The sequence below is a fragment of the Amblyomma americanum genome, chromosome 4 (genome assembly GCF_052857255.1).
Source record: "Amblyomma americanum isolate KBUSLIRL-KWMA chromosome 4, ASM5285725v1, whole genome shotgun sequence".
NCBI classification, from domain to species: domain Eukaryota; kingdom Metazoa; phylum Arthropoda; class Arachnida; order Ixodida; family Ixodidae; genus Amblyomma; species Amblyomma americanum.
The window spans coordinates 85,126,989-85,142,743 of NC_135500.1; the positions used below are offsets into that span (position 1 = coordinate 85,126,989).

At 47.4% G+C, this 15,755-nt stretch overlaps 1 pseudogene; it reads right to left on the reverse strand.

Moving 5' to 3' along the window:
• Window positions 1–851: 851 nt before the first annotated feature.
• On the reverse strand, window positions 852–5,713 carry LOC144130227 (uncharacterized; annotated as a pseudogene).
• Window positions 5,714–15,755: the final 10,042 nt, after the last annotated feature.

Sequence of the window (15,755 nt, forward strand, 5' to 3'; positions counted from 1 at the left end):
GCTTGTAAGGGGCAACTGTCCAAATATTTTAAGATTTGGACGGTCGTTTCTCCTAGCACACGGCGACTCGGGTGCTAGATTGGAAAGAGTTCATAGAGCGCACTAGGAACCTAACTGCAGGATTAAAATAAATTAATAACAGCAATATCATAAGCAGGTAGATTGCATTCAATTACTCAATTGTGTAACTAATTAAGAACGCTCCAGTTGCCTTATTCACATTTATTGTCAACCTAGAATGACGGTTTTTTTGTAGAAGAAAAAAGAATAATGTGCTTTACGTACCTTGTCCTAAGAAATAAAAGCCAGCGCATTCGCCACACGTACACGAACCGAATATCGCAGTACCTGAGCCGCGCATGCATGCATTGTGCACAGAAAACCCCAAATATCTCCAGGCATTTTTATACGCGTGTAGTCGGCCATTCGAACTTGGCGGGACCACTGTATATTGGTCAAATGAGGAAAGTTATTAGTCGCAGTGAAAAGACATCCGTTTATACTCGAATGGAATCGAAATTTTGAGGTCATTAATAGGTCAAACTAATGAGAGTCGACTGCATTAGTATATTCAACGCGCACTTAACACAGTGTTTTAAAGACAAAATAACAATATATTGCCGCGATCAGAGGTTAGTTGAAAACAAACAATCATTAATATTGTTTAAAACCATGAATGTTGTTTATTTGCCCCGAAAAAAAATATTTCAGGGTACTTTGAAGGCATGTTTGCACAGGTTATTCTTGTCTTCAGAACCTGGAGTCAGTGCAATTTAGGACACTTATTAGGTGTAAAAATAGGAACTCTGCTAATGCTAGCAGCCTGAGTGTACTTCAGCGTGGATAGAAGCTTAGGTTAAATTAACTCCCGCACACGTCTTGCTTGCGTGACCATTGAGACGAGCTTTCTGAAGGTGTCGGAGGAAGATGCGCAGTCTCAGTCTTGCGTACCTGTCGATCAGCGTTTTCCGTATTTCTTCATCATGGCTTGCACACAGCTTCAAGCGCGGTCGGTATGCTTGCTTGCAGCAGACCTTTCCTAGGTATGCTGTAAGTGAGCGGACAGGTGACTTCATTGTCACTAGTTTGCCTGTGCACCATGAGTTTATCCCTACAAAGTGCTCCTCGTAGATTTTGAGCATGTGCATCACATCATCACTGGGATAAATTAGGTTGTCACCTTCTGACACATATTCCTTCAGAGCAGTCAGAGAGGCATGTTCGTCACTAGCACATCCCAGTAGGGCATCCTTGCATTGCTGGCAGCTGACAGACGGCAAGATTCCTTTCAAAATGAAGCCTCCTATGTAGTGTAGAATGCTGCACTCTGTTGTGGACAGTTCTTCAATGAACAGAATTTCTGAGTCATTTATCTCATCAGCTTCCACTTCTGTCCTTTCTTTCTTTGCCTGGGAGAGAAGGTCTACCAGATATTCGCGGTCATCGAGATCGTAGCTCGTCGTCCGTGGGGTAAATAAAAACTGGCTCACGCTCACAAGCCTCAGAGCGCATTTCATATCATACGCACTGGGCACAGGTTTTCTTAGTCGAACGACCGAAAAGAGGTTCTCCAGACAATCCTGTAAGAGTCTGCTGGTAATAAAAAAATCGTACCCCTCATTTCCCAGCAACACTTCTTGGAGGTGGATGACAACGGCTGTTGCAATGAGAAGGCCAGCTTGGCATGGTTTCCACAGTGATGTGGACCCCATTTTCGTACTTCTAATGGTCTCCATTGCCGTGTGCAACGTGCCTGGGCGGCATAATACTTGGCCATACTCCTGCGACTTAAGGCCATTGTTGGGTTGCGAGACGACATTAGAGAATACCATTTGAAAATGAGCTCCAAAAACCATGCAGTGGTTTCAGCTTCTTCTTCAATTACAGATGCTCTTATTAAAAACCGAATAGCAGCTGGTGCTTCGCGGGAAAACTGAACGGCAACACCAACTTTCATTTTCGTGAAATGCCCACTGCTAGTGTGCACCTCGCATAGGTTGGGCGCTACCTTGAGCTCGTGCTCTGCGTCATAGTCGAGCACAGCCTGAACATGCTCGAGTTTGACCTCCGATGATGGCAGGTTGTTCTCCTTTACAGTGGCGTCACTCAACGTAAAAACTGATGAACTTAGTAACTGTCCTCTGAGAATTTTGAGAACGTGTGCAGGGTCAGCCGTGAAAAACAGTTGCTTTCCATCCAAACATGGGTGTGGTATAGAGCACACAGTTGAGGAGTTCCTGTGGCTTGAAAAGCCAAAGTCTCGCCACATCGCTCGATTTGACACACCCATATCAGATGTCACAACACGAACTCTGAGGGACACCTGGCTGCATAATTGAACAAGCTCAAGGACATAGTGCTTGAGCACAGAGCCCTCTACGTCATGTCCGGTGAATTCATAAGTGATCACCTGTTTCCACCTCTGATTTAAACCGCCTAGCATGAACACTAACGCGTGATTGGCAGGCTCGTCAGGCTTTGGCGGTAGCGTCTTTCCTCCAAGGAGCGCATCTTCAGCACGGTCCAACTCATATCCACTTGAAATCTCCATTTCATCCAAAAAAAGGATGCAATCTTTCTCCACCTCCTCCATGGCCATTGCCTTGCACCGCATGACGTCAATCACCTCGTGAAATATCCCCGGAAGGAACTTCAAACCATCGAGCCTGCGAGTCAGTGTCCTGTTTGACGGAAGGGGATATCCCAGCTTTCTGAGCGTTTCATATCCAGTTGTCCCGGAAGCGAACTTAATTTGAAGGCCTTGCTTGACCGTTTCAGGCGTCCAGGAATTGCCCCGGTTGTTGCTCCTAGACAGAGCACGGAGCTGATCTTCATTCAGGAACTTGACATTTTTTGAAAAATTCCTGATTTCGCTTTCAAGCCTCTGAACTTGATTTTTGAGGCCCTTAATACTGTTTCTGGCGGCAGCATGATGGTCCTGAAGGTCTGTGTATTTCCTCGTGATGTCCGCTAGCTGCTTCTTCAGCTCTGCAGAATACGAGGAAGCAGTCTGGGTCCCACTAGGTTCGCCGGCTAGCTCTCTCCTGTCTGCATCCTGAACCTGCTGTGGACACTCAGCAATGACATTGCTGACCTGGAACGAGTCCATTTCGGATGTATCTTCCTGAAGCGGAGGTCTGAATTGAGACTGCTCCGTGGTCTCAGAGAGCGTTATTCCTTCACATGACGAGCTGCTTGCTTCCACGGGGGTCGCATCTGATTTACCATTTGAGAGCGAGATCTCTGAAGCCGCTCTCTCCTTCGGTGCTTTTCGCTCCTTAGGTAAAGCTGCAAGATAAAAATATGCACTTTAAGATAGGTTTATTCGACCTGGCGAGCTAGTACATTCTTTTCTACAACAAGCAAGATGGGACAAAGGATCACATCTTTTATACAGTGTACTCTTGAGAACGCACATAAACTGGAGCAAGCATGTTAATGTTGTACGCTAACGTGCACGAACCCGACATTTCCAGAAGGTTAAAAATGTTTTTTTTATTTAATGCTATCCACAAGCATGTTCCCGAGACGGCTTGTAAGCAATGGAGGTAACAATAGCTATATAATACTTATCCGGACTTTAGAAATAACAACTTACGTTTGAATGAAAAAAGAGTTGGAACTGCATTCGGCTTCAGCTTTTTCCATCCATCTGAACGATGCTGTTCAAAGCTGCTTGGTTCAAAGTGAGCCTGCAAATGAATGTGTAAGGTTGAGGCACATTAGCATTTTTGTTTCACTGTAGATGATATAGACAAAACCAAGTATATCATATAACTGGTATGTCCAAAACTGTGTAGTATAACCAAGTGTGTCATAAATGAAACTTTGTTTTACACTTGCTTGACGGAGAGCATCCGTAGAGCACCCAGAGCGAGATTTTATTTACAGACCCCAAGTATAGATAATTAATATAGCAACGTGCGAACAAAAATTCCAGTCATCATGAATATGTGCTCGCAGCAAACAATGCAGGTCATAGAGACGAGGGGGTGCATGTGCTCAAGGACAGGGTGCGAAATAAGTGATAGCAGGTACCAAGAAAAGCCTATGCAGAATGCACTGAAAAAGTGAAGCTTTATTTTCGCATGCATTACTAATCGAACAAATTCACTTTTTCTCAGCTGTTATAAAATTTTTAGGACAGTACCACTAATTTTATTTGTAACAAGCACAGGAGCACAATTATGCCATGTATACTATAAGCGGCTTTCCGCGCATCTTATACCGAACAATGAAATCAATTAGGTGGCATCAGTGATGTGAGCTGTTGTCGGTACACTGTTACGGCTGTCGCTAAACGTTTTAATGCGAGGGCAGCTCTCGCATTCCTTGGCTCGTTGTGCGAAAAGCCCGCCGTTGCCGTGGCAGGAATGCGTGGCAAGCACCCCCCCCCCCCGTAATTAACCCGGGGGGCGGGGGGGGGGTTATGACGAGTGTATTGTCACCGCGGGGGTGACAATGCACAAGTTTAAACATGTCGGCGTGGTGAAGGAATGTAGAAGAACTTCTTGCTGGGCGAGTTGGTGCATAGCTTTCTTGGGAAGGAAGGAGCGAGCAGACAGCGGAATATTTCTGCAGCTACCGAGTGCATTAAAAGGAAAATCCCGCGGTCAACATCAGCTGGCCTTCAGTTTTCGGAGAGCGAGGTTGCGGTGTTATGCCGTCTTCACCGTCTGAGGTTCAATCACTCGCGTCCACATCACCACTCGAGACAGCAAAGCGTGGCCGTAGGCGGCAGGGCATGGTGAGAACTCCGCAAATAAAACCCAGCTGAGAGATCGCAATATGACCGATTTGTCGTCTCGCTTTGTCGCGACCTCATAATAAGCAACTTTCGGAGCCTCGCAAAAATTACATAGCCGCACTACACATTGCAGTAGTATTTCGCCGCAGCCCTACACTCAGCAACAAGTAACGCTCTCGCCTTTACACAACATAATGATTGCTTAGGAGCCCACATAATCGAAATAGACTGCACTTTTCCTTTATTTTACTATGAAGGGGAATTGTGTGCGCCATTGTGAAGAGATTTCATGTTCATTGTTTCAAGTTAAAATGCAGTCAGTGAGTCAGAAGAGCAGGCGCACCAAAAAAGGCCTAAGCTGTTTTTCAGCGAGAAAGTCTCATTCGAAGGAAAATACTCGAACCACGCCTCCTTTTTTTTCTTTTTTCAGTCTCTCTCGTCAAGGGAACGCGGGCATTTTTGTTTTCTTAAAAGGTGCGGAACTTTCCGGGCAGCGATACTCGTTCTGTGAGCAATCTAATTTGCTCCCAACATTTGCCACACAATCCCTGTGCACGAAGTTGCTAATCCTCAGCGGCACTTAATTTCAGAGAGATCATATTTACATGTCCCTGTTCAGACCTTCCACACGTTCTCTCAATAAAAATGAATCGCGTACCTCAACGGCACGCACATGCGAATCCTTTGGCATACGAAGGAAAGTTTTACTCACGCTGCAGATGCACGATGTGTTTGTCGGCTGCCACTTGTCGCGCTTGGTCTTTACTGTCCAAAGCAGCCTTCTCTTGGGGTCCCTCGGGAACTGAAACATTCGCCATCTCTTTCTGGAGTGGTTGGTGCACTGCGGCACACAACAACCCGGCATTTTTCGATGTGCGCCACCGGTCAGCACCAAGAGAAAAGGCGACAGAGCGAACGCACGTGTTACGGCCGCCGCGCCGCCGCGAGAAAGGGCATGAAAATGGCCGCAGGTGGACCGTCCCGGCCGAGGAGGTGGCACTCGCCCTCCCAAAGGGTGACCTCACCCTAGAGGGCGCGCGCGCATCGAGGCACCCTAAATGCGAGGTTTTCTCAGAAAGTTACACCGCCCGCCGCCGCTAGAGGCGCGACGGCCGTACCGCTGGCTCCACGCCTGCATCTGCGGCGGCGAATGGCTTTTGCCTGGTTTTGCGCTGTAGCCCGTTGGTTCATGGTGAGCGCAGCACCGATATCAAAGAAAGCAAAATGCTGATGCTTAAACTGCGTATCTTCAACACAATCCACTTGTGCACAGATTCTTCGTCACAAACTTTGCTCGATGAAAACATTTAAAATAAGTAATCACTCTCACATTTCTCAGAACTATGTCGAGCATTTGTGGTTTTAAATACAGAAGGAAATACTCTGATCACTTCCTCGCGTGTGTCTCTTGGTCTGTGAATAAATGACAAGTTAATGCTAAGAGGAAAAGAATGAAATCTTGGTGAACGAAACTGTCGCACTCGTCCCATGAAAATGTACTATATCGAGGAAAATATTCTCTACGACGCGTGAGCCGTAAATCCGAGAGCGCCGTAGCTGGTGGCTTGAGACGATACTTGTAAAGTTGAAAATCAGACTCATGTACACCAACGTTGAACTGTCAAATAAACTGATTGCCGGGGGATGTATATAGTACTCGATTTCGCCGATATCGCTTTTCGCACGTCCTTAATGTACTTATTTTCACCCTCATATAGATCACAACTTCCTTGAACGAGAGGCCTGTATCGATAGCTCAAAAGAATGCTAATTACAAATGTGCGAGCAAGTGTCAAGAAGAACTGTCATGCATTTTTCCGTGCTCGAAGCCAATGGCACGCGGCCTTTCGGCTTATGTTGTAAAACGAGAGGCCACCAGATTTCTCTGGAATGACTGTAGCCGCGCACAAGTCTCTCTTCATGTTCAAAATTGTTGTAAGCGTATTAGGCGTCTAATGTTTCAAGTGCCTTGTCACCTTTAAATTTTGTTTTGTCGCTGCGCCGCCTGTTTGAGGACACAAGTTCGCCCAATAAACAATTTTCGACTTGGACGCAGGCTTCCTTGTCGTCATTCTGGCCTGACTAACGTTACCAGAAGGTAACAGAAGCAACCAGTACAAGCTGCGTATGCTGCCACAAATATTGATGCGTACTGAGTATTGCAATTTCAGAGTATGTATGTCCAGTGATTGACTTCAGCGACCATAAAGAGCGCCATATTTTTGTTGTCCACGTATATTCAACCTGCGGCGTGTCCTGAAGCTGCCTAAAAAAAATTGGTTTAAATATCTTTGCGAAAGATCTCAGATTATGCAGTTGAATGCCCAGTGCCCTTTATTGTCTTAAATTCGGGGAATTTTTTTAAGATGTAAGCATCGCAAATGTTAATTTTTATTTCCTTGCATTGTAAGCTAAGCCAGCTGGTATAACGCACATTGCTCTGAGTTTAGTTGAGCTCCGTTAGGTTGCTTAAAACTTCTTTTTGGGGTGCTACTTTGTTTCCTGAGTGACGTGAGGAAAGTTCGCGCCCTCAGGAGTTTTATCGAAAGCGATGACGAGGCTACAGAAATGCAAGAGAATATGCAAAAATTTTACAGTCATCGCCTCTCAGATAAGTCTGTTCGCTCGTAAAGGCCGATTTTATTGACAGAACGCAGTTTCGAACTAATTTTGCTTTGCTGGCAGTTAGCTCATGCTTGCAGTTACTGTCAACTACTAACTTAATTTTTGCGCCAAACTTCAAAATCCGGTTCCAAGAGGAAATCTTGGACGTCGCGTGCGTGCAACGTGCTCTGCTCCGGCGGCCAGGGTTGGGTTCCGTCTATACCCGTTCGTTTCGTGAATGACATGATGCGTTTTCCTGGGGAGCACCATGAATTCTTGCTAACGCCGCTGTTGTGCAAAATTAAAGCAGCTTCGCTTGAAGTTTCAGGAGCTATATTTACGTTGCAGAATAATTTACTCTTTGAAACTTGCCATCCAAGTATTACATGCCGCATATCATTCTACACACTCATAAAGAACCTGTCGGAAGAAGAACTATGTAAGCCGATAGCCTTGCTTTTTAGCCAAATATAAGAGTAAAACGCGTTAACGTCTGTGCTCGAAGCAATACGTTCGACCATACACAGTCGGGCTAAACTAGAGACCGCGCAATTGTTAATCCGTTGTTTCAGATTTCTTCCATGGCAAAGGGGCTGACTACGCGGTCTTTGCGTAAAGAGGTAAAATATAAAGGCTTGACGGTTACCACTGACGCAGGCCCAACTGGGAGCGAGCGCGCGTTATTATGCGAAGCATATTAACGTAGGTTTCGGGCCTTCGCGCGACGCCCGGCGGTGGCCACCATTCACCCTGAAGTGGGGTCACGTGACATGACGTCACGTGATGACGTCACACAGGCTGCAGATGGAGCCTCATATCGCGCCGTCGGTCGCCTCGCGGCGGTGGCCACCATTGACCTTCAAGTGACCTTCAAGTAGGTCACGTGGCATGACGTCACGTGATGACGTCAAACCGGCTGCAGATGGGGCCTCATATCGCGCCGTCGGTCGCCTCCCGGCGGTGGCCACCATTGATCCTGAAGTGAGATCACATGACGTGACGTCACGTGATGACGTCACACCGGCTGCAGATGGGGCCTCATATAGGACTCATATCGCGCCGTCGGACGTCGCCCGGGGGAGGCCTCCACGCTTCGGTTCGCGCCGTCGCGCGCGACGCGGCGGCGGCGCCACCACCATCGCTGCATCACGTGATATGTGACGTCACGCCAGGGATGAAGCAGCGCGCGCCCGCCGTCGCGTCAGTCTCTGTGCCCGCAACCGCGCCAGCGTCTTTGCGCCGGGCGTGCAGCTGCTTAACATGCTTCGCATCCACTGGGCTTAACCTTAATAAGCCTCCAATTTTTTTCTCCTTCCGCGTGAACGGCAGTCGCAGCGGCGGAGCGGTGGGGCTGTGGCGACCACACCGAGGTGCGGCGGGAAGCGGAAACAGACCCCATTGGGAAGGCCGTAAGAAGAGAAGCGCGCGCTTCCCTCGAGACCGGCCGTGGAAGTGTCGGGCGCTCTACTCGAGACCGGCCGTGGATTTGTAAACAAACCGGCTTCCTACGCGGGGTGCGTTGCTGCAGCCGTCAGGCGTTCAGCGCGACGCATTTGGCGATGCCTACGACATGTGTTGCATACGGCTGCATTGCCCAATATGTAAATGGAAGCAAACTCGGATTTTTTCGGTTTCCGAATGCTTCCCGGGACCGCCTTCCACGCTAAGCGTAGATAAAAGTAGTTCGCCAGCTCGACGATCGTGGCCGCCCTTGGGCACCGTCAAGCACGTCAAGACTGTGCGGGAATCACTTTGTGACAGGTACGGACGAGGTACAGTGACGGACGAGGTACAGAAGCTCCAGATCGAGAACCTCAGGCCGATATCTCTAACGTCGTGCCTGGGCAAGCTGTACGAGAAAGTGATCACGAAGAGAATCCAGTCGCACCTGGAGAGCGAACAATGGTACCCGGAAAGCATATACGGGTTCAGAGCCAACCTCTCTACGCAAGACGTGCTGCTCCAACTCAAAGAGGAAGTGCTCGAGACGATGCCGAAGGCGGGCGAAAGCGTCGTCGTGGCCCTCGACATAAAGGGGGCTTTCGACAACGTAAGCCACGCGGCCATCATGGAAGGCATCAACAACACCAACTGCGGGAGGAGAACGCAAGTTTACGTCAGAGCCTTCCTGAGCGACAGAACGGCGACCGTGGGGCTGGACGAGCTGAGAAGCGACGTCTTTCACACCCCCTGCAAAGGCACACCCCAAGAATCCGTCATATCGCCCGTCCTCTTCAACGTGGCAATGATTGGACTCGCAAGACAGCTCAAGGAGATCCAGGGTATCCAACACGCAATGTACGCCGACGACGTCAAGATATGGGTCACCCAAGGATCACTCGGGGAGAAGCAAGAAAAACTACAGGAAGCGGAAACTTGCGTAGAAAATTACCCCAGACAGAGGGGCCTAAGATGCTCGACGGAGAAGTCGGAACTCCTAAGGGTCGGCAAGCATCCCACCCAAGCGACACTGAAGGTCATTCTCGAGGGACAGAACATCCCGGAAAAGAACGTGATAAGGATCATGGGCATGTGGTTGCAAGGAAGCAGGAAATGCAGCCACACCATCAGCCTGCTGAGCAAGGCGGCAGGGCATGTGGGCCGTATGATCAACAGTCTCCCAAAAGAGATACGGAATAAAGGAAGAAGACATTCTCAAGCTAGTCAACAGCCTAATTGTCAGCCGAGTCACGTACTCCCTGCCGTACCACGCCACGACCAAGGCGGAAAGAGAGCAAGCCGACACCATTCTCAGGAAGGCGTACAAGACTGCTCTGCACCTACCCAAGAACACGTCGAACGAAAAGTTGCTCCAGCTAGGCATCAGCAACACCTTCAGCGAGCTCGCCGAAGCTCTGCTGGGAACGCAAACTACGAGACTCAGAGGCACCCCTACGGGACGAGCGCTCCTAAGAAGGTTGGGTCGGAACACGAGCGGACTAGTAGACAGATACGCGGACGTACCGGACCACCTTAGGAAAACCATTAACGTGGAACCATTGCCGAAAAACATGGACCCCAATCTTCACGAAAACAGACGAAAAGCGAGGGCCTAGTACGTAGAAAGAACGCTAGCCCAGTTAGACAACACCGTATACACGGACGCTGCCGAGAGAGAGAGAACGCGTAGCCGCGACGGTAGTGGTAAACAAGGAAGGAAACATGATCACGTGTGCCACGGCAAAGGTCGCCGGCACAGCGGAGGCCGAAGAGATTGCCGTTGCGCCGGCGGCAGCAGAAGGCTACAGAACGGGCCGATCTCTCAACATACTGACGGACTCGAAGGAGACGTGCAGGAACTACACGAGGGGCAGGATCAGCAGAACAGCCCTTAGAATACTCAACGGGGTAACCTCCGCCGAGGAGAAACCCAGGCATAACCTAATCTGGATCCCGGGCCACGCGGGCATAGGGGGGAACGAAAGGGCAGACAGCCTAGCTCGAGGTAACGCATTCCGAGCAGGGCAGCCAAATGCTCCGGAGCTCCGCCTACAGGCTAGCGAGGGGGGATACGCAGAGACCTTGAACTTGCATAGGGGAGCTAGAATTAGATATCCACCACCACACAAAGCCCTTACAAAGGAGGAAGCGACCGGCTGGTGCAGATTACAGACCAACTACTTTCCTAACCTACACATACTTAATAAGATGTTCCCGACACAATGCAGAGCCACCTGAACTTGGTGCGATGCCACGCCTACACTTTACCATATCACGTGGGAGTGCGAACGCAACAAAGCATTCCACCAACACGAACACCCGAGTGCGGAGCAATGGGAGAATCGGCTCACGAGCGGCGAGCTCACTACCCAAGGGGCCTTAGTGCAGCACGCGAATGATGCAGCACGACTCAGTGGAGGCTTGGAATAGGGGCCCACCCTTGCTGACGAGAAGCCTCAAGTCGCCAGCGCCATAGAAGACGACGGAGACTTCATAACCGCGAAACCCTTGAAAGATCTAATAAAGTTTTCACTCACTCACTCACTTCCGTCGCTCCGATTCAACTCGGCGACCTGTTATGACGTCACAGGCGTGAGAGTGACGTCTGACTTTGAACGCACTGAATAATATTTTATTGCTCATAACTTCCAGGACTCCTGGAAGGTAGCCCTGAGCTACAGATTTAGAAACCAGCGAAGGGTTCGCCCTAGTGACGGTAGAAGAGGCGAAAACCCACAAAATTTGCAGCACGCAGAAAATGCGGCGAGGCAGCAGGCACAATGCAGCTCGAGCGGCAAGAATTTCAAAAGCTGGTGAGGAGCATTCTGCAGTAAAATACTTTTTCATTTCGATTTTATTAAAGAGCAATATGCGTAGCAGGCTACTAAAGAGCACGTTATTTTGATTTGCTGAAGCTTTAAAATATTTTTGCTTTTATATGTTCAGAAATGCTCAGAATGTAACAGCGTTTATTTTTGGGCTCTCTGGTGTTGTGATTTCGTATCGAAATATTTTGGATACTTCCATTTGATATCGAAATATTTTGGATCAATTTAGTAAGACAAAATTAGCAACCATCAATCGAAAACAGGAAAAAGGTAACAGAAAGCAAGGATACCCTTTTGGGGTCCTTGGGGTGATAATGATATTTTTTGGTGTTCAGCCACAGTCCTTTGGGGGTTGGTCGCCGGTTAGCAGGTTGGAGCAAGGCAAAGTGTTAATGCCACTTTTTGGCCCTTTTAATAACCCATTAAATTCTAGGTGGTCGTGAGTTTGTGAAAATGTATCCCGCAAAAGCACCATCTTTAGACTACCGCTTAAACATTACTCTGTGTTTCCTTGCATAGCACACGTCTATTCGTGTAACAGTCAGTTATAATGCTGTTGTTTCAGGCCGCTGCGATCTGTGCGATTGCCGGAGAGAAGCATCACTACGCACACAGATTGGCTGATGTCTGAGTGCCGAAAAGCCTCTCCAGAAGAATTGGTTTTATAAATTGGTTTTTTGGGGAAAGGAAATGGCGCAGTATCTGTCTCATAAATCGTTGGACACCTGAACCGCGCCGTAAGGGAAGGGATAAGGGAGGGATTGAAAGAGGAAAGGAAGAAGAAGGTGCCGTAGCGGAGGGCTCCGGAATAATTTCGACCACCTGGGGATCTTTAACGTGCACTGACATCGCACAGCACACGGGCGCCTTAGCGTTTTTCCTCCATAAAAACGCAGCCGCCGCGGTCGGGTTCGAACCCGGGAACTCCGGATCAGTAGTCGAGCGCCCTAACCACTAAGCCACCGCGGCGGGTAACCAGACGAACACCAAATGATGGAAAGGATGTCAATCACGTACCGCCGTAGGGTTTCCGAGCTGTAAACCAGTACAGTCAAAGAGACAAGGAGAAATACCCTTACTTGATGAACTTTGAAAGGTTAAGCCAACTCTGGCTGCTATGTTTGAGAAACACCATCTACAACATGTTAGGCTCCTTGGTTGGGGAGGCAGCATTTGTTGAAAAAGTTATGGTTTTGTGAATGGCGAAAAAACCAATGTTTAATGCCTGCTAAACATGAGTGCATAAAAAAATCCTTGAAATATTGGAGAAAAATGCCAAATTTGGTATAAATCAGCGGTTTGGGAATCAGCCCAATTCCTGCAACCATTATAATCGTGACAATGTCTTGGTAGCAAGCAACTGCTTACGTCGGTCGTGTGTCGGTTACTCCTCATTCCAACATCGAACCTTAACGCAAGGAAAGGTGCATAAGCATACATTTTTTTACCCAGCGATGATGAGTCACAGCGATGCAATATTTTTGTTACTGCTGTAGTTACTCTCTTCGACTAGCAGTTCCTGCAATTAGCTGTTGTGCATTTCTTAAGCCAGGTCTCACTGCATTACCTACAGCGGAAGACGCACAATGAGCAATTTATGCTAATGTCACACATTTAGGTGACTAAGTAGTAATCACTGGGCAGGTACTAACGACATAGTAAGCAAGAACCGCGCAGGTAGTAGCCAGATTGTAAGCTTGGACGGTAACGGGGGGTAGAGGTAACCCATGAAGGAAGACACACAACACAAACCTTAGCGTGGCAACGTTTTAAGATGCAAAACCAAGTGAAACAAAACGAAGCATGTCATAATGAAGGCGGCTCGAGCTACCTCGCTGTTTCGACTTTGCCTAGCCGAGCAACCGACTGCCATTTTTTAATGCGAAAGCATTTCTTGCTCATGACGCGGTTTTCTTTGCATCGAGTGTGTGAACAAAAAGTGTGCACTCCTAGTTGGATAGCAACACGGGTCACACGATCCATCTGGTGCTTGTGGCAGGAAACGCCACCCGCCAGTGCATTGGCGCATCACTTAACCACTCCGCCAGTGCGCTGGTAGTGGCATGAGCACTCGCCGCCGTCTATGAACGTTCAGTAGAGAATAGCGAATTGTGCATATCGTATTGAGATTAACCCACGGAGGAGCACCGAATGGTGTGCGGTTTGGCGGCCACCGCGAACTAAGTTACACAAACGCACAAGCAACAAACGCACCAACGGAAACAGCAGTAATGCACAATTCTTTTGGATTTCTCCACTAAAGCAGGCTTCAGAGCAATCGATACACTCTTTTAATTGAGAGATTGAACGTTCTGAAGCAAGTCGGAGGCTATGACGGACGCCGTAATGGAGGGCTCAGAATTAATTTAGACCATCTGGGATTCTTCAACATGATAGATATCCCACAGCAGACGGACGTCTTCGCATTTCGCTTCCATTGAAAGACTACCACACTGGCCGAGTTCAAACTCTCGACCTTCTAATCGGTGTCCGAACGCTAAAGCCACTGAACCATCATACCGGGTAGACTGATGACATGCTCTGCGTCGACTCGACTGTGTGCATTATCTCAATAAGGATTCCTGAATAGGCTTTGCAGCACCTTTGTTCTCATGCGAAAAAAATTCTTATTTAAAATTTGCAAGTTTGCGGAATGAAAATCTGCTTTACTGTTTTTTCCAAAATTTTGTATTCTTCTGGAGATGAAAACAAAAACATTACTTTTTTCCGTACCTCCCGAAATTTCTTGAGGTTCATCATCTTTTCGGCAGACTCATGTTCTGTTGACACGCGGCTACTGCTTCCGAAAAATTGATCTGGTGAAAAGCTAGTGCTTAAATGCATTTGGGCAGAAGACTCGTTAGCCGTGACACGAAGGCTGTGCTTGTACAAAGCCTAAACTGTCAGCCCCATAACTCTTGGTTTTCTTTCATGTGTGAATCGAAATTTTCAGGTTCAAGTACGCCTCCAGAAATAAGGTCGTGTTAGTATACTGTGAAGTCAGAGCGCTCATTTGAACTGTTTACATCCGTCACTTCTTTGCCTCATATTCAGTAGATGCCATGGTAAAGTAAAATCACCACTTTGTATGTGTTGGGATCTTGTTGTAAGCACTTTTATATACTTTTTTTTTCAGTTTTGCAGCGACTTTCAAAAAATGACAAAGGTCAACCCTTCAGCCTGCATAGCAGGAGGGCTTGATAACATAAAATTATCCCAAATGAAACTCAATGCTTGCAAAGCAAGCCTGATGTAAACCCTCCGAAGTGCAGGAAAAATGGCACGAGAGAGGCTGCGAACACAACGTGAGTTTATTACAAAAGCTTTATTAGTGTATTTCAGACCTACACTTCGTTTCAATTTTTTTTTGCAGGGTTTCATCTTATGGGCATAGCTGTAGGGCAATCTGTGGTTGAAGGTTTGGTTCTTTCGAGGTTTGCAACTCGTATCTCGTCCTAGATGGAAAGAATCTGGTGGCAATGGAAATAAACTAGTGCAATATAGCGCAATTACCTGTGTATATAAGGAAATTGTGTGATATGTCAAGAACAAGACAATATTTGTAGACCTGTGGGAATGGTCTTCAAGGTGCAGCGGGCATAAATAAGATAGTGTTAACTTAGCAGAAATGTTCCGTTGCTTATATATTCACAGAAGGTTACAAAGCGAATAACTTTCAAAACAGCCTTTGTTACATATTCAGGGTACTTTAGGAAGGTACTAACAAAAGTGCATTCAAGCATTTCAATTAAACGTTTTTTTTTTGCAGGCATCCTAACAGTTGCAGCTCCACGGACACATTCTTGTGCAAGAGGAGGCAAGTTTCTTCTGATTTTGTGCTGCTAGAATGCGTGTGTTGTACTAATGAGCTTTGCTGAAAACATTGGTCAAGGATGTTGCTAAGCTTTGGTGTGATACAAACAGCGGAAGCCTAATATAAATGCAATAACTTTAGTGTAATGGTGCAAATTTCATTACCAAATTCATTATAAGTAAATAAAGGTAGTAAAGTTGTCATTTTAAAAAAATGATTGCTGCTGGCTGGGGTCCAAAATTAACAATGCGCATAAACCAAAATTTCATGCATTGAAAATTGTATAACGTGCACATAACCTTATAAAGGGTGACTAAAGCAT